Raw genomic sequence first — 20,070 nt, 5'->3', positions numbered from 1 at the left:
ATCTACCCAAACGAAGGACATCGGGTAAGGACAATCCTACGTGATTTAGTAGAATAATGATGTTTAATGATTGTTTGAGCATTTCTTGTTGAGGTTTTCCCTCTGCTCTGTTGGGGTTCGCAACCCAAAGCCCTATGGTGGTTTCACCCATAACAATATTGTGCTTTCTTCAATCTGCAAACATATGCATTTCTATCTTTGACTTCAAATCCCAAGGGTTTCTCTATGTAGACTTCTTCATCTATTGTGCCATTCAGAAACACAGTCTTGACATCCATTTGATGGATGTTCCATCCCATCGATACTGCCAGAGAGACTAATGATAAAATCGTTGTATATCTTGTTGTTGGAGCAAATGTCTCTTCATAGTCGATGCCTTCAAGTTGAGAGAAGCCTCTTGCCACAAATCTTGCTTTATACTTATCGATACTTCCATCAGCTGCATGTTTGATCTTATAGATCCATTTAGAAGTAACCACAGATTTGTCTTCGGGCCTAGGCATGATCTCCTAGACTCCATTCTTGATTATATATTGATACTCTTCATTCATGGCATCCTTCCATTCTTGATTATTTACAGCCTCTTCAAAGGTGGATGGTTCTGCTTATATCAGTTTTGTCATGTATGTAGCATATCCAGAATATCTTTTCGGTTTCTTGATTTCTCTAAATGAGTATGCTGCTCCATGACCTTCTGCATCAAGTAGTGTAGATTTCAACCAATTAGGTATTTTCCTTGTTGCAGGGATGACCACAGGTTGAACAGGTTCATATGGACCTTCTTCTTCATGGTGTGATTCTTCTTTTTCTTGGTCAAATTCTTCCTCAAATATCGAAAGTTCTTCATCATCAAAATCTATGGAAAGTTCCTTTGATTTCTTGAATGATATGCTATCATCAAATATGACATCACGATTAGCATCTATGTGATGTCCATCTCTCAGGTAGATCCTATGAGTTTTTTATGAGTTGCTATACCCAACAAATGTTCCCTTCATGCCTAAAGGATCCAACTTATTTCTTTTGTCCTTTGGTATATGGACATATACAAGACACCTAAAGATCCAGATATGATCTGCATATGGCTACTTTCCAGTGAATACTTCTTCTGGAGTTTTATTGTCTAAAGATTTGTAGGGACTCCGACTCTGAATGTAGACAACTATCTTCGTGGCTTCTTCCCATAGAAACTTAGGTAGATCTTGATCGTGTAGCATTTATTTTACACTTTCTTCAATGGACCTATTCTCCCTTTCTGAAACTCCATTATGTTTGGGATTATATGAGACTGTCAACTCCCTCTTAATCCTAAAATACTTACAGAATGATATAATCTCTTTGGATGTATATTCTCCTCCATTATTAGATCTTAGTATCTGTATTCTTCTTTTTGTTAGGTTCTTCACTTCAGCTTTGAATTCTTGAAATTTTGTAAATACTTCGTCCTTGGTATTAATTAAGTAAGCCCAAGTCTTTTTTGAATGATAATTTATAAATGTGGCATAGTATAGATGATGTCCAAGTGATTTAGGAGTCATAGGACCACATACATCAGAGTGAATGAGATCCAAGATTTCTTTTGACCGTGAAGCACTGCTTCCAAATGGTGTCTTGGTATTCTTACCCAATTCACATCCTTTATAGACACCTTCATGATCCTATTTCAAATTAGGAATTCCATCTACTATGGAGCTGAGGGTTGGAAGGATTTTGAAATGTAGATGACCAAATCTTCGATGCCAAATTTCACATGGGCTAATTTCAATGTGGACTAGGTATTGAGCCACATGAGACATTAATCTGTAGAGTCTTCCTTCTCGAATGCCTATGACTTTGGATTGATCTATACTTAAGTCTTTTCCCCAGACAACGACCTTTCCATCAATTAAGGTTATTCTATCACCCTTATCTTCTAGACTTGAAATAGAAAGTAAATTCTTGTGCAAACCTGGAACAAAGAGAATGTTGTTGAGGTGGATGTTTCTTTCGTCTTCCAGCTTTATGGAGGTTGATCCAATGCCTTTTACGGGATAACTCTTGTATCTCTAAGTTCCAATAAAGTGGACTTTCCTTTTGATAAGGTCTTCAATCTATTGGAGTGACTAGTGTTGAAAAGTGTGCAACAAGATATGCTTGTTGAGAATGCAACAAGATGATGGAGCTTAGTGAAAAGAGTCGCCTTCACTAAGTGGGCCCGCAGGCAAATTATGGCGCAAGTTCTATTTTTGATCCCAACAGGGATGATCACAGTGTGAGTGATCACAGTGTGGGTGATCACAGTGTGGGTGATCACAGTGTGGGTGACCACAGTGTGAGTGATCACAGTGTGAGTGATCAAAGTCTATTTTTAGACTGGTTGTCAAAAATAGAAAAGTCAAATATTATTGTCTCATAATAATATTTAAACTATAAACTTTGTCTTATTCTCTTGGAGCACTTCAGGATGAGCTACGGATGCGGTACATGCAGATCCCAGAGGGAAATACGTGGTTACCTATGGGATGACTAATATTTGCATGCAAGACTTCAGTTAGAACTCAAGTGAGTTGAGTTTAGTGGACTGGAGGTGCAGTTGATGGAGTTGTGTTCAGTTTAGCTTTGTTAAACTGGTTGTATTTAGTCTAACTGATCAATAGACTAGAGATGAGTTGGGTGAATTAGTTATTAATTAATTCACAAGTTATTAACTCATAATACAACTATAGAATACATCAGTTAACTCAGTTGCATGTCAGTGCATGTTCAGTTCAGCAGGGACAGGTGTTAGAGGATCAAATTGCTATCAGTTGTGACTATAGTTGTGCATGATGATTTGCACAATCATAGGGATTGAGTATGTCAATGAATTGGCCAATATCAAGAATTGTAGCTTGTGCTCACGTCCAACAGAGTGTGAGTGATTATTTGCGGGTCAAATACGAGTTTGGTAAGCCATTCTCATCAGTTCTTGAGCAGGTATTGAGCTGGAGAGGCAGGCAAGCAGTGGAATAGATTTGGAGATCAGATCTGAGCTGTATTGTGTGTAACAGGTGGAGCTGGTACTGGATTGCTTGTGATAAGCATTGTACTTTGTAATGTTACATGATTCAATCAATATAATATACAGATAGTTGGGGTTTTAGCGAGATGCTTTCCCCGGGAAAATATTGTGTTGATATGTGTGATTGATGCTTCTATGTGTGCCTGTGAATGTTTCTGCTTCTATAAATTGATGATCAACGTAGAGGAGGTTATGTATTATGCATGTTCCGCTTATAAGTGTATAATTAGGATAATCTTTGTGAATATGTGTCATATTATTCAAAATTTCTACAACTAGTCATGTGCCTTGATGCACCACTGTCAATTACCCAAATGTCTTAATCTTGGAATCTACCAAAGAGAGATGAGAAGAGACCCCCATCCCTTTCTTTGATTGATACCTTCTTTGTAGAGAATAAGAAATTCCATGCTTCCTTAATGCCTTTCTTGAGATGGCTTGCAATCTTCTTAATGAACTTCTTAATTGTACAGGAGATCTTCATGATGCCCTTAGATAACCTTGGCTCTAAGAACAATGACAAAATATATATGTTGCAAGCCAGGGCCAAAAACCCTCCTCTTGAGGGGAAAACCCACAAATATCTTCTCTTCTTATAGATTCTTCAATTGACAATTACCATGATCTAATGACTCAGACAAATACCCTTCAAGATCAAGATCAACTCGGCCTCCAGCTGTAAAGACTTCGACCTCCCACTATAGATTCGAAATTCTAGCTCACGATAGTTGCTGCAACTGTTGCTACTTCTCTTGGAGAGTTCAATCTCCCTTGAATAACCTTCTCCTCCCTTCGCTTGCCTTTCCTTGAGTCTTAGGGCTACTAAGATACCCTAAGAGACCTTTTCTTGCCTTCTTTTCTCTTCCTCTTCCAAGATCGAACCAGAGATAGTCCCAACACAGAAACCCTAATTTCGACCTTCTCAAGAGAGAGAAATCTAGCCCAAGCACTTCAACTTCTTCGACTTCTTCTCTTCCTCTTCTTCACATAGAATGAGATGAGTGGATGTGTAGAATGGAGGACGAGTTCCTCTCTATATATAGGCTCTTCCAAGGGGGAGACGTTGCTCTTCATGTAGGCCGACTTGACAACTCATTAGGCCGACTTGATCTTGGAGGTATTTCGACACTTTAAAGACAAAATATTTTTTTCTTTACAAGATACAATGTGCCCATAGGGTCTTCAATATATGACAATGACTCTACAATCCCTAGAAGCACTCAATGGGTGCTTGACCTATAAAATAAAAGAACTTGAGCATGAAATCCATGCTCCAATAATAATTTCTTTTCATTTTATTATTTACAAGAATACATTTCATACTTATGAAGACCGAACCTAGTTACACATTCTTTAACCATTCATATATAAAATTAACTTGCAATGTAAATAAGTGAACCTATTACTTAAATATAATGATTCTATTTATAAACATGAGTTGCTTCTAACATTGATTCAAATCATTTATATACATTGAAACATTTTTATACTCAAAATTATTCATAAAAAAATAAGTTAAATGCAACACTTGTTTTTGTATACAATAAGTTAAATGCAATACTTGAATGTGTGCGGAAAAAAATATGTAAACTTCTTTCCACACACATAAATTTTGACTAAGTAAAATTAATAAAGTGCAATATCGCTTAAGTTACTTTGTATGCAAAACATATGACTTATGTTATATTTTATGCATGATATGTAACTATTTTTCCCAATTATTAATAAAGTTTAATCGTTTTAGTTTATTTGTTTAATATTCAAAATTATTCATCATGGCTTGCCACGCATGCAATACTTATTTTTATTTATTATTTTTCCACAAAATTAGTTTGTCTTTCAATTTCTTTCTTTCTTTTATTTTTAAATTTGTGTTCATTTTTAAATTATTATTAACTTTGTAATTTCTAAAAATCAAATACATTTTATTGTTTGTTTTCTCTCTTTATTTATATTTTTAATTTTTAAAGATATGGACCTTTAAATATACACATGCATGTGCACACATACACACACACACTCACACACAAAGTATGTGTGTGTGTTTCTTCGGCCAAAATGAAATTTTATACACACTTTAGGAAGTTAAACCCTTATGGATTAAACTCTTAATCTTAAAAACACAACGAAACTCTGTACGAAAATTGAGCAGCTATATAGTTAAAAAAAGTTTCCACTCTCCAAGCAAAAAGAAATTCAATATAAACTAGATAAAGCTAGACTCTTTTATTGTTAAACTACTATCCTTTGGAATCTTAACAAATCTCAAATAACAAAATTGAATAGATGCATAAGGGAATTTTCATAACTCAAAGTTAAATGAAAAATTGTAGAAATAAAAGTTGTCCTCAGCTTATGGCCATTGTAGGAAATTCAATACAAAATATTGTCTTTTTTTTTTTTTTTTTAATTATATTTGCTATTATAGTGTGCCTAAGTACTTAACAAGGAAAAGAACTAATCTAGACATGTGACAATATGCTCATTAACAATATTATATATTTGGCCATGCATCTATCTGTGGCTGCTAGTTTATGGCATCAGAGAAAAAACTTTGTCTTCATTGAACTATCCATTCTATGATACCTGCATCTTCTAATACAACTTCATGGATTTTTGTATACAAATTTTTATCACTACCAACCCACCATCACAGATTGATTGTCATACTAAAATTATTTCAAATTTTTTTAGAAGTTGGGTGTGTATGAATAAAATATATGTATCATTTCTTAATGTAAATTATACTAGGAGGGACAACAAATTGCCAAAAAACATGACAACAATGGCAATGTTGTCAACCTTTTTGAAGATAAACAAATGGCACAAGAAACATATTTGTTTGTTTGCCTCCTCAATTTCATCAATAAAATTTGTCCAACATGCGGAGGATTTGAATATGGAATTTCATGGAATATAATACTTCATTACCACTGCTATTATCAATTAAGCTACGTCGAACGACTAATTTCATTAATAATTATTATTTTTTCTCCACCATGAAAAATAATAACTTGTAAAAAACATTTGATATAACAACAATTTTAGTGGAAACCGATCAACCCAATGATAGGTATTTAGTGTGAATCCATAGATTAATCTCCAAGCAAGGCTCATCACTACACTAGAACTCCTTCCCTACATAGCCTAAGAGTTCCTTAAAAATTCTCAATATCTCCTTGTACAATTCACCAAGGTCATTGAGCAACAACATAATATCTTTCAAACGGATTGACGTGATGTTAATGAACACCATCCTTTAGATTGTTTGATTCCACTTGCCCATCTGCATGAGCTATTGCTAATTTGTATTTTAACTAAATAACTTATCTGATTCCACTTGCCCACCTGCATGAACTATTGTTAATTTGTGTTTTAACTAAATAACTCACAGTAAATACGTGCCAACTTGATTTAGACAACTATGTAAATACACTTCAACTTGATTTATATAGCTAGCTAAGACGTAATACATAGAGGCATGCGAACTGTTGGTATGATTAATGAGGTGTAAATTTATGTTTGAAGAGTAATGATTTAAGTATGAATTTATGTTTCTTGTAAATTTTTATTGGTTTAATATTTGAATTTAATTCTAATTTTTTTTTTTAGTATTTTTTTTAATTGTTAAAATGTTAATTTAATATTAAGTAAAGTTGTGAGGGAAAGGTTAAAAAAAACCTATAGTTTATTTATATAAATAAAATTTATTTTTTTTTCCGTAGAAGAAAGAAAATAGTTATAAAGTAGCTAATCCTTATTAAGTTAAATAAAAAAATGTAAAATAATAATATAACTTATTATGAAGGTGTGCATTAATTCTTATTAATATCGTCAATAAGCCATGACTATAGTAATGAGTTGGTCATTGACTAGATATTAGTTGTATGTTTGACTTTTATATATATATATATATATATAATTGAAATAAATGACTTTTTTTTTTGCCACGCAATTGGATTTGAAATTTAAAGCGTTATTAGAAAGGTAATATAAAATTCTTAAATGAACCTCATCCTCTAACTGGATGGAACATGACATCATGGTATCATAGGTCACTCATTACCATAAGCTCTTAAATTAAATCAAATCCCATATAGATGGCTAAGCCAGACTATCACACTTTTAAAAGATCTACCATTTATGTTACATCGTAGACATCTTATGGACATATCTTTCCTCTATTCTTAAAAACATATCACTTAAGTTACATTGTATGCAAACATATGAAGATTTTATGGGTATGTGTGGAGGAGAAATGTGCGCGAAGATGCAAAAATGGTAATGTGTGCGAAAAGAGGAACACATCCTCCTGTGCAACACTTCTTTTGCACATGCATGAACTCTTTTTAATGCAATGCATGAAAAAAAATCCCCTTAATTTTGAACCAAGATTTCAAATATTTTAACAAATCAAAATTACAAATTCTAATTCAATATTTACAAAATCAAAATTACAAATTCCAAATTTTGAACCAAGATTACAAAAACTGTTAGGGTAGTATAAAGTACTGCCATTATTGCTACTTCAATTGGCAGTGCAACTGATTGAATTTGTACCATCTCATATAATAGATGGATGTGATACCATTTTGTTGCGAGTCGCTTTACTTACTATTTCAATTTCTTGAAAAATAGATGTGATGCAGATAAAGGCAAGAGTTGTCTAATTCATTTAGTAATTGTTCTCAAAATAAAAGCAACCATACCCGTGAATGGAAACAAATTTATCTCTTTTCAATGCCATTTTCATTTTTAGGCTCAGTATGTTATTAATGCAAATGGTAAAACCAGTTGTATATAACATTCATTCACATGATTAATATATACTGAAACATTTTAATATTCAAAATTATTCATCAAGGCTTAAATAACATATTACTTAAATGTAGTGATTCTATTTATAAACACCGACTTCATCTAACATTCATTTAAATCACTAATATTGATCTAAAAATCACTTGTGAGTGATCTCAGTTAATTAATGTAGGTATTACAGACTCATGTGCTGGTGATATGCCTATGTTATTTTAAGCAACGGATCGATAAGATTGCGAAATACACAGGCATTGGAAAACAGTAAGAGAAACACAACAAGCAAATACAAAAACACAACAATTTAATAAGGAGTTCACCCAATCCTCCTGGGCTACGTCTCCTGGTCCAACTTTCAATGGTGGCCTTCTTTTTATTGTGTCTTCAAGCAGAGTTTTTACAATAAGGAGCTCAAATTGAGTCTCCTGGAACAGATGATGCTTAGTAGGGTGATACTTGGATTCCCTAAGCCACTAGAGTACACGGAATCCCCCTTACTAAGTCTTGACCTCAACTGGTCTTAATGGGATGAGCCCAACTTGTTACTCAGTTCCCGACAGATATCCTCACAGGGATTGCTTGAACCTCTCAAGCCTTCTCAGTTCTGTCTGCTCGATGTTGCCTTAGCTCCTGCAAGTCAACTCAACTTCTTCTGTTCTCTGCTTCTTGCTTCACTCTTTGTTCTGTCTCTTCTGTCTCGCTTTTTTTTCTGTTCTCTGTCTGTTCATAGCTTAAAGCCAATCCGTCCCTTGACTGTTCGCTTCCTCTTCCGTCCCTTCGGTTCGCCTGCCTCTGTCTGCTTGGAATTCCTTGCTTCTGTGTCATCGCCACTATGTAACATTGCACAGAGAAGTGGCCACTTGTCTCCTTACAAACTGAGCGCCATCTCTTCCTCGAACGGTCGTTATTTCGGTTACTTTGTGAAATGATTCATCTGCCAGCTCAGCGATCAAATCGGACTTCAAACCTTTATATGCCTTAGCTTATTCTTCTTGTCAAATCCGGTCTCTCATCAGGTGCAATCTCTGTCATTTGATCTGGGGCCTCCAGATCTTACGGTCATCGCTTTTATTGCGTGGTTGACTTGCTTGACCATTACCTGTGATGAGAGCGGTTTTCTCTCTCATCCGCCGGACACGTGTCATTCAATGTATGGCATCACTTGGTCCTCTGCCAAACCTGCTTACCGCCCGAAATGCCTCCGATATTCCGCCGGTTTTGGAGCGCGGGACCCGCCTGTCAGTTTTAGCGCTTTTCCCACAGTTTTCTCTGTTTTTCACGTGACCAGGTGCCGAGGCTTTTCCTTCTCTGAGGTTTTTATCCTGCGATGCGCGATTTCACGCATCAGAAACGGCCTCTATTTTCTGCTCTGGACTTCCCAACTGCCATTTTTGCGCCATGCACAGTCCCCATGGGCCAACGGTCAACGCACTTTGACCAAAGGTCCTCGTTGCTCCGTGCTGGCTGCAATTTACCATTATACAGAGGTTATTTCTGATAGCTCGTTGTTTACAATATTTTTAAGTCTATCATGATTTAAAACAGTCATAGAACTCTGATAATTTTCATGGATCCAATTCGGATCACGACCTTCCCACTGAAAAGCTTTTGGACCACCAAAAGTTGGTTTTCAAGCATTGACTAAGTGAGGGTACAATTGTCTCACTTGTCCAATCTCTATCCATTTTGCACTGCTTGGCTTTGAACCCTTGAGCCCAATTCTGAGGTACTCAACATCTCCCCTGCGCGTCGTTCTCACCTTCCTGTCCATAATTGTGTCTTCCTGCAATTCATTAAGATATTCAGGTAGCAGGTCATCAATAGAAGGCAATTGACTCTGCTCTTCAGGATCTTCAATTAACAAAGGTTCAAACAATCTCAAGCTATCTGCATTTACGACTAAGTAGATGTGCATGTAAGCTGGTAGATCAAGGCGAAAAGCATTCTCACCAATTTTCTCAAGTATCTTGAAAGGTCCATACCTGATAGGCTTTAGCTTTTTACCTTCACCTTGCATTCTGTCCTTGTTGATATACAGCCAGACTTGATCACCAACTTGGAAACTATGCTCCATCTGATGCTTGTCATGCCTTGCCTTGTATTTGGCCTGGCTCTTTTCCAGCTGTTCCTGTACTGCCTGGTGGATCTCTTGGATTTGTTCAATGAACCTAGTTGCCCTATCCACATCATTGTGTCCCTCAACTGTTGTGTCCTTACCAAAGACAAAATCCAAGGGAGACCTTGGTGTGAAACAAAAATAGGTCTCAAAAGGAGATCTCTGTGTAGAAGAATGTTTGGCTCGGTTGTAAGCATGCTGCACATAACACAAATGTTCATCCCAAACCTTAGGATGCTTGCTGCAATATCCCCTAAGCAACTGGATCACTATCCTGTTAACTACTTATGTTTGGCCATCGATTTGTGGATGGAAAGTTGTGCTTTTCTTTAGTTTGGTGTCCATCAGTTCCCACAGACTTGACCTCCCCACAAATCGGGTGTCTCGATCAGATATAATGGAAGTGGGTAATCCAAAATGAACCCATACATGTTGAAAGAACAATTTTGCATTTTGTTCAGCTGTAATTTGTTTATTACAAGGGTTCAAAATACACATTTTGCTGAACTTGTCCACAACAACATACAGATAATCATGACCTTACTAGATTTAGGCAGTCCTCCAACAAAGTCCATGGAAACACTTTCCCAAGGATGAGAAGGAACTGGTAATGGAGTGTACAAGCCTAGTTTTCTATTGTTGGGCTTGCTTTTAGCACACATAGTACACCCTCTTACATATCTAGAAACTGTCTCGTTCATTTTCGGCCAATAACAAAATCTTTGCAGTTGTGCAACTGTTTTACTTACCCCAAAGTGACCTGATATTAGAGAAGTGTGTGCTTCTCGAATTATCTTTACTCTTTCAGTTTGTGGAATGCATAGCTTCCCACAATGATATAAGAGTCGGTCCTTAATATGATAATCCAATTCTTCTACTCGTTTGCCTTGACTTAAAGTTGCATATACATCTTTAAAGTCTATATCTTGAGCATATTGTTCAATGTAGCTCTCATGTAACACAGAATTATGCTTAAGTATAATAAATGCATTTATAATGGGTCTAGATAACATATATGCAACTTTATTGTGTATGCCCTTTTTATATTTGATGACTAAATGAAACTGTTGTAGAAAACCCATCCATCTATAGTGTCTTGATTGCTGCAACTTAGTTTGGGAGTGTAGATATTGAAGTGGTTGATGATCAGTATGTATTACTGTCTCTTTTCCCATTAAGTAATGTTTCCACTTTTTCACACTCTGTACTAATGCATACAATTCTTTATCATATGTGGGATAGTTAACTACTGCAGAATTAAATGTCTCAGAATGATAACATATGGGTTTACCGCGCTGTATCAACACTACTCCCATGGCATAGTCACTGGCATCCATTTGGATATCAAAGGGTATTTGAAGATCAGGCAGTGCTAGTACTGGTGTTGTACTAATCTTTTCTTTCAAGGTGTCGAAGGCTTTCTGTTGTTTGCCTCCCCACTGAAACACCTTGTTCAATCCTATTAAAGCATGTAAGGGAGCTGCAATTAAGGAAAAGTTAGAAATGAACTTTCTCCAATATTGTGCTGCTCCTATGAAGCTCCTAACTTCTGTAGCAGATTTGGGTTTAGGCCAGTTTACAATGACTGCCACCTTAGAGGAATCTATCTTCAATTCACCAACCCCTTCTATATGTCCCAAATAATTCAAAGATGTTTTGCCAAATTCACATTTTGAGAGTTTAACATAAAGTTTTTCTCTTTTCAAAACATCTAGTGTCTGCTTAACATGCTTTAAATGTTCTTCCCATGTTTTGCTAAATATCAGAATGTCATCCAGATACACAATAACAAAATCATCAAGAAAAGGTCTGAGTACATCATTCATTATTCTCATGAAAGTAGCAGGAGCATTAGTTAAGCCAAAAGGCATAACCAGCCACTCATACAATCCCTGCTTTGTTTTGAAAGCAGTCTTCCATGCATCTTGTTCTGCAACTCTGACCTAATGATATCCATTATGCAAGTCTAACTTGGAAAAATAAACAACTTCTTTCAATTGATCTAATAGATCATCTATGCGAGGAAGGGGATAACGATTTTTTATTGTTATCTTATTCAGTGCTCGGTGATTAATGCACATTCTCCACGAGCCATCTTTCTTTCTCACTAAAACGATTGGCGACCCACATGGTGATGTGCTAGGTTTGATGAACCCCTTCTCAAGCAACTCCTGCACCTGCTTCTTGATTTTTGCGTTTTCTAAAGCGGACAACTTGTACATTCCAATGTTAGACAATGGAGCATCTTGTTGCAAATTAATTTCATGCACTATTTCCTTTTTGGGTGGCAGACCTTTAGGTTCTTGAAACAAGATATCATACTCTGAAACAACTTCTTATAAATCAGCTTGTTGTTTAGCATCACAGCCCTCAGATACATTGGTTTTATGAGGTTTCTTTTCCTTTACAACCATCAGTAAAAATTGTTTGCATGAATTTATCATTCATTTCATCTGCCCTGAGTTTATGAGAGTGTAATTATTCTTGAGCTGGATTTAAGACCTCTGTGGTTTATTATTTTCGACTTAGTTACCGGAGAATCCACAGTAAGAACCATTTTCTGCCAACGTTTCAAATCCCAACCGGGATGCATCATCAGGACAACTTGAATGTTGGATAGAAGAAGAGCTTCTTGGAGGGATTGAATAGTAATGAGGAGAGAAAAAGAGAAGGATGTCGGCTGTCAAAATTTTTGAATGTCGGCTGACTCAGATTGATCAATTTTAATTTTAATTTTTTTTTTTAATATTAATTCTATTATTAATATACTTATTTAATAATAAAAATAATTAGAATTATTAATCCTATTATTAATTATTATTAATATACTAATTAATAATAAAAATAATTAGTATTATAATAATTAATAATAATTAGAATTAATGATATTATCTTGATCATAATTAATGTTAAAAAGTATTAATCCTAGAAAATTTGAATTAATATTTATAATAAATGATTGATCGCTAATAATTATTATTATTTATTATTAATATTAATTGTAATTATTATTATTATTATTATCATTAATTATTATTATTAATATAATAATTAATAATAATAATAGTTAGAATTATAATAGTTAGCTTATGAGCTCTTACAAAGTATTCGATTCCATATTTAACGAGTAGATACTTGTTCTCAGCTCTATAGAAAATAGCTTTTCTGTTATACAAGTAAGGACTTCCTAAAACAATTCCACATATATCCAAAGGAATTATGTCTAACTCAACATCATCTACAAATGCTGACCCAAAAGAAAACTTGAGTTTGCATTGTCTAGTCACTTGTAGTTGTGCTTTATCACTTACCATCCTAATGGGTATGGTTTCTTGTGAGGTGTAGTCAGTAATCCCAACTTCTTTACAATTGCTTCAGAAATTAAATTTACTTATGAGCCACTATCAAACAAAGTATCAATCTTTTGATGTTTGGAAATAACTCGAATATGGAAAAGCTCATGTCTTTTTCTCTCATTTTCTTTATCAATAGTAGATTGTGCAGAATTACTAGTAGGTGCTTCAGAATTCTTAACTTTTATACCTGTGGCTGCAATGGTTGTTTCGTCTCCTGAGTCCGACCCCAAATCTTTCTGAATGGCTGCAGCAGTCTTCTTCTTCTTGCCCTCGAACTTCTTAGGTCTCAGCTCCAGATGCAGAATCCAACAATGCTCATCATCATGCCCATCCTTCTTATAGTGAGTGCATGAAGACTTGCTTTTCTGTGCAGTATTGGCCTTCCTTGCTTTCCATTTTTGTTTTCTTTTCTCCTTATTCTTGCTTGCAGTGGGTTGGGATGATCCCCCAACTTCTGGGTTTCCATTCTTTCCTCTAGCTTCTAGATGAGTAGCTTGAACAGATATCTCATCTATACTAGTGGGATTAAACATGAGGATAGTGTGCCTCATGTAGCTGTGTAGATCATCGATGTACTTCAACAGAGTCTCAAGTGAGTCTAATGAGATTCCTAGAATCAATGCTCTCTTCCTAAATTCTTGGGTGTAACCTTGTACACTTTGCCCTTTCAACTGTCGAAGAGTTTTCCAACTCATCATGGCTTGCTGCATGTAGGCCAGTGGATAGAACTGCTTTTTGATTGCAGAAACAAATTCACTCCAGACAAAAATAGTCTTACCATGTCTCTTCATGTCAGCTTGGGTCCTGCCTTCCCACCAAACCAAGGCAGTGCCTCCAAGGCGTAGGCTAGCCAGCTGAATCTTGCTCTTGTCTGAATCAATACTCTGCACTCTGCAATAAACATCAATTTGTTTGATCCAATTGTCCAGCATTTCTGCATTCAACTCTCCATCATATATTGGTAGATCAAATTTAACATCTAGTTTAATCAAAGATGTCTTCTTTTTATATTCAGGGCTATTAGGAGGTGTGAGAAAACTTTCTTCTTTCCCTTTGCCTTTTAAGTGGTCATGGAGGAGAGACTCTTCTTCTCCTTTATCTTGTTTGGAGCCTGATGAGTCTTCATCTTTATGTTTTCTAAAATCCTTATACATTTCCTCTACCATGGACCTTATGGCCAGGAAACTATCTATAAATTGAGGGTCTGGCCCCACAGAACCTTCCTCTGACATTTTCTTTTGAGGATAGGCTCTTCCAATTTCAGGATTACTTTCAACCAACTCTCCTTCTCTTAATTTGAACTTTGATCTAGTTAGCATTCAACAGCTAAATCCAACACAAGCTTGTCTAACCTTAAAAGGCTAGAGCTTTGATACCACTTGATCTGAAAATCACTTGTGAGTGATCTCAGTTAATTAATGTAGGTATTACAGACTCATGTGCTGGTGATATGCTTATGTTATTTTAAGCAACGGATCGATAAGATTGTGAAATACACAGGCATTGGAAAACAATAAGAGAAACACAACAAGCAAATACAAAAACACAACAATTTAATAAGGAGTTCACCCAATCCTCCTGGGCTACGTCTCCTGGTCCAGCTTTCAGTGGTGGCCTTCTTTTTATTGTGTCTTTAAGTAGAGTTTTTATAATGAGGAGCTCAAATTGAGTCTCCTGGAACAGATGATGCTTAGTAGGGTGGTACTTGGATTCCCCAAGCCACTAGAGTACACAGACTCCCCCTTACCAAGTCTTGACCTCAACTGGTCTTAATGGGATGAGCCCAACTTGGTACTCAGTTCCCAACAGATATCCTCACAGGGATTGCTTGAACCTCTCAAGCCTTATCGGTTCTGTCTGCTCGATGCTGCCTTAGCTCCTGCAGGTTAGCTCGACTTCTTCTATTCTCTGCTTCTTGCTTCACTCTCTGTTCTGTCTCTTCTGTCTCGATTTTTTCTTTTCTCTATCTGTTCATGGCTTAAAGCCAATCCGTCCCTTGACTGTTCGCTTCCTCTCCCGTCCCTTCGGTTCACCTGCCTCTGTTCGCTTGGAATTCCTTGCTTCTGTGTCATCACCACTGTGTAACGTTGCACAGAGAAGTGGCCACTTGTCTCCTTACGAACTGAGCGCCAACTCTTCCTCGAACGGTCGTTATTTCAGTTACTTTGTGAAATGATTCATTCGCCAACTCAGCGGTCAAATCGGACTTCAAACCTTTATATGCCTTAGCTTATTCTTCCTGTTAAATCCGGTCTCCCATCAGGTGCAATCTCCGCCGTTTGATCTGGGGCCTCCAGATCCTACGGTCATCGCTTTTATCGCGCGGTTGACTTGCTCGACCGTTAGCCTACGATGAGAGCGGTTTTCTCTCTCATCCATCAGACACGTGTCATTCAATGTATGGCATCGCTTGGTCCTCTGCCAAACCCGCTTACCGCCCGAAATGCCTCCGATATTCTACTAGTTTTGAAGCACGAAACCCGCCTGTCAGTTTTAGCGCTTTTTCCCACCGTTTTCTCTGTTTTTCACGTGACCAGGTGCCAGGGCTTTTCCTTCTTTGAGGTTTTTATCCTGCGATGCGCGATTAGCGTTGCGTTGCGCTAATCGCGCATCAGAAACGACCTCTGTTTTCTGATCTGGACTTCCCAACTGTCATTTTTGCGCCATGCACAGTCCCCATGGGCCAACGGTTAGCGCGCTTTGAACGAAGGTCCTCGTTGCTCCGTGCTGGCTGCAATTTACCATTATACAGAGGTTATTTCTGATAGCTCGTTGTTTACAAGATTTTGAAGTCTGTCATGATTTAAAACAGCCATAGAACTCTGATAATTTTCATGGATCCAATTCGGATCAAATATACATTGAAATGTTTTTACACTCAAAATTATTCATAAAAGCCTAAGCTAAATGTAATATTTGCTTTTGCATAAGCATGAATTTTGAGGGGTTTATGTATAAGCGTGAGTATATTTCCTAGCATTTCACTTGACATGGTCAAATTAGAGCAAGAGTACAAATTTGACCTTCCCTCCACACATGCTTCTCTCGCTCAACACTTTCCCTTCTGCACACATCCTTACTTCTGCACCTACACATACATCCCTACCTCTGAACATTTCTTATATGTTTTGTAGGATAATTTTTTCTATTTATTAAGCTTTTTTATAATATATATAGATTTTTTTTAATAGAAATGAGAAGATTTGATATTAAAATCTACGTTCAGTCGCAGTTGTTACTCATGAAATAGTTACATTGATTCATCTAATTTCCTATCCTTAAGAGAGGAGCTTTATGGTATTACAAAATAGCTATAAGGAAACCTGACTATTGCTAATGGACTACATACATAAACTTTGCAAAATTAACCAAGAAGCAAAATACATTTGTATAGGGAAAACATCAAAGAGATGACATATAGAGTTGGTTCAGATCCAACAAGACTTTGCTCACTTGTTGACTAGAGGTGCTACTATTGACAAACTCATTATCACTGGCTTGACGATGTACCATTAGTTCTTCAAGCTGCTACCTGAGAGCATCAATTTCATCTGCATGTTGAGCTAATTTCATTTTCAAGGATTAAACTCCTTCAAGGAGGCTTATGGATGTAGTTAGTTGCTGATGTGACTTCCAATTGATTTCCATTGTCTCCAAGTGAAGAGATTCGATTTTTTGAGCACATGTGTTGTAGTCCAAGGTACCCAATGCTTGAGGAATTTTATATTTGTTAACCCACATGTTCAGACTATTGACTGGATAGATCTCTTTGCCTTATTGCATGGTGCGTAGGAGGTATTAGAGTACATTAAGAGAGTGACAGGAGAAAGATACCAAAGCCAAATTTACCTAGGGAAAGATGAAAGTGACCCAAAAGAAGACGACCCAAGCCCGACAGAAGAGAACCAAGATGATTTCACCAAAAGTTCTAGAGTTTAGCTAGAGAAAACAAAGTTCAGAGACACCTAGGCCCAAGAGGAATCAAAACCCCTTGAGAGCACACACAAACAAATGAAATAAGCAAAGGGATCCAAGCTCAAAGTTGACTCCAAGAATGGAGGGGACACCGCAAAATTCCATAGTGGGAAAGATGCGCATAAATAAGAGAATACCAGGCAAAGGAGAAGAGTAATTCAAATTGGAAAAATTCCATCATAACAAGGTGACCTATAAGAAGAAATTATATCTGACAGAGCTAAATTGACAATAGCACACTAGGACAAACTTGGAGCCCAAATGAATGTAGAGGGAAGAACCACTATCAGAATGCCCCTAAAAGCTTATGAAGTCACTGCCTTATGAGAAAATTCGCCACCATAGAGCATCTTGATGATAAACTGCTTAGAGCACCAACCACAACAACATAACCCAAGATGGCTAGGAATTATTAGGCGAAGGGCATGATAGAAATCCAAGTATGAGAATTTAACAAGTTTAGAGTTAATCCCACATGCGAGACTACACCCTGCTCCATTAATATTCATAATTGCAGTAGCCTTTGAATCCATCAATATTTGAAATGCAAGGTTTGTACCATGATTAAAATGTCGTTGCTTCCTAGGGCTTTGAGTGTGTGAATAGATGGGGTTTAATTGAAATGCATGGGACACTTTGATCATATGAGCCTCGATACCCTGACACGTGCTCCCCCAAATTTTTACCATAGTTCTTAAAGTTGGAGGTGAGTCATTGGGATTTTTTTTTTCCTTTTAGCCTTAGTCATCAAACATGAATTAGAGGGGAAGGTCACGAGATATTTTTCCAACCATGACTACCATTAATTTATATTTCTCCAACTTTGAGGAGACAAGCTAGATTAACTTGTTTATCAGCCTAAGAGTTTTGGTACCTAAGGATATGAAAGGTGGATATAAAGGGGAAATTTCAAGGACTTTGGAGATTCTTTGAAGTATGATTTTGAGATGGTTTTCTTTAGGACAAGTGCCCTTGTAAAAATGTCAGATAGTTAGGACACCATCAGAATAGTGAGTGACTCCGTCCCTCTCCTCTCCTTAACAGTCGAGCACCTAAAGGTCCTTGATAGTCGAGTGTGCTAACACACCCTAAAGGTTCAATTTACTTATTGGGTGGGGGGGCGTTGGTCGAGCCTGCTTACGCATCCTTAACAGTCGAGCCAGTTGGGAGCGCCCGGTCCCACGGACCGGGGGGGGGGGCAACTGATATAACCCCGACGGATGGAGGGCACGCAAGAGGGAGGAGATGAGTCCTAAGAATAATGAGTGAGTCCACCGAGAGAGCCATCCACGGGACACAGGCAGGAAACACCAACACTGGAGTCCCCCAAAATTACCAACTTCTGAATATGCAAGTCTTTTGCCAAGATTAGGCCTAGGAGAAGGCCATACATCTCAACTTGATTATTGGTTCTTTGTTCCAGTCCCCATGAATAACTCATAGCCAATTTTCCTTCGGGGTTGTGAAGAACCCCTCCCCCTCTTGCCACCCTTGAGAATTTCTATAATTAATATATGACAAAGTATTTTTTAATGATTTTTTAATTGTTTTAGTCATAATTTAATTTTTAATTGATAGTAAGAACATATGGTTGTTTCATATCTATAACACTATTTAATACCATTTTAGTTTTTTCTTACTCAATCTCATCTACTGATAGTGTTCACCAAACTTAATATCTTGTGTCATTCATTCACATAATATACAATAAAATATTTTTATAGATGTTTAGTCAATGAAAATATGATAATTCCAACAAATTAAAAAAATGATATCATTTTAATTAAGAAAAATAATTATAAGAGTGTATCTTCTAAAATTTAAATCACTTTATGGAGACATGATTCTCACTTCTACACACTATGTCAATTTCTATAAAAAAAAATGACACAATCTCGTATATTAGTGATTGAAAATAAATTTATTTGATTAAGTTATTTATGACAATATATTACTGGTTTTTATGGGGTAGCTCAAGCGGCAAGGGCCGTGGAAATGAAGTTTCACCGAACCGGAAGTCTTGGGTTCAAATCTTGGGCTACCCCTCCCCTGTAGAGGGGTACATAATGGACATGTAAATCAGAGAGTCCCGCCCGAGCTTACAAAAAAAAAAAAATATATTACTGGTTTTTATTTAGGTTTAAATAAAGAATTAAAAATTATTTGATCCAATACTATCTCGAAAAATAAATTTGTAACTCTTACTTTATATCCACGAAAAATCCAATCTTCCCATTTTAAAAGATCTACAATTTACATTACATTGTAGACATCTTATGGACGATTTCGTACACACTTCCCTTCACACATGCTTCTCCAGCACAACACTTTCCCTTTCACATGTTCTTCTTCCACACACATCCCCATTTCTGCACCTCCACACATATTCTCGAGTCCACACACTTCTTATATATTTGATAGGATATTTTTTCTACTTATTACATTTTTTTAGAATTTATATAATTAATATATAATAAAATATTTTTTAATTATGATTTAAAAAATATCATAATTTATTTTTTAATTTATAGTAAGAACAAATGGTTGTTTCATAGCTTTGACATTGCTTAATGTCATTCTAGTTTTGTCTTATTCATTATGGGTACGAATTTCAACCACTCATGAAACTTAATATCTTATGTCATTCATTCACATAAGATAAAGTAAGATAATTTTATTAATGTTTAGTCAATAGAAGTATGGTAATTCAACAAACTAAAAAAGTGATTTCATTTCAATGGAGAAAAATAATTATAAGAGGGTATCTT

The sequence above is a fragment of the Pinus tabuliformis genome, chromosome 7 (genome assembly GCF_031772625.1).
Source record: "Pinus tabuliformis cultivar Carrire ecotype Pingquan chromosome 7, CPIR1, whole genome shotgun sequence".
NCBI lineage: Eukaryota > Viridiplantae > Streptophyta > Pinopsida > Pinales > Pinaceae > Pinus > Pinus tabuliformis.
Note: the sequence above shows the minus strand (reverse complement) of the source record.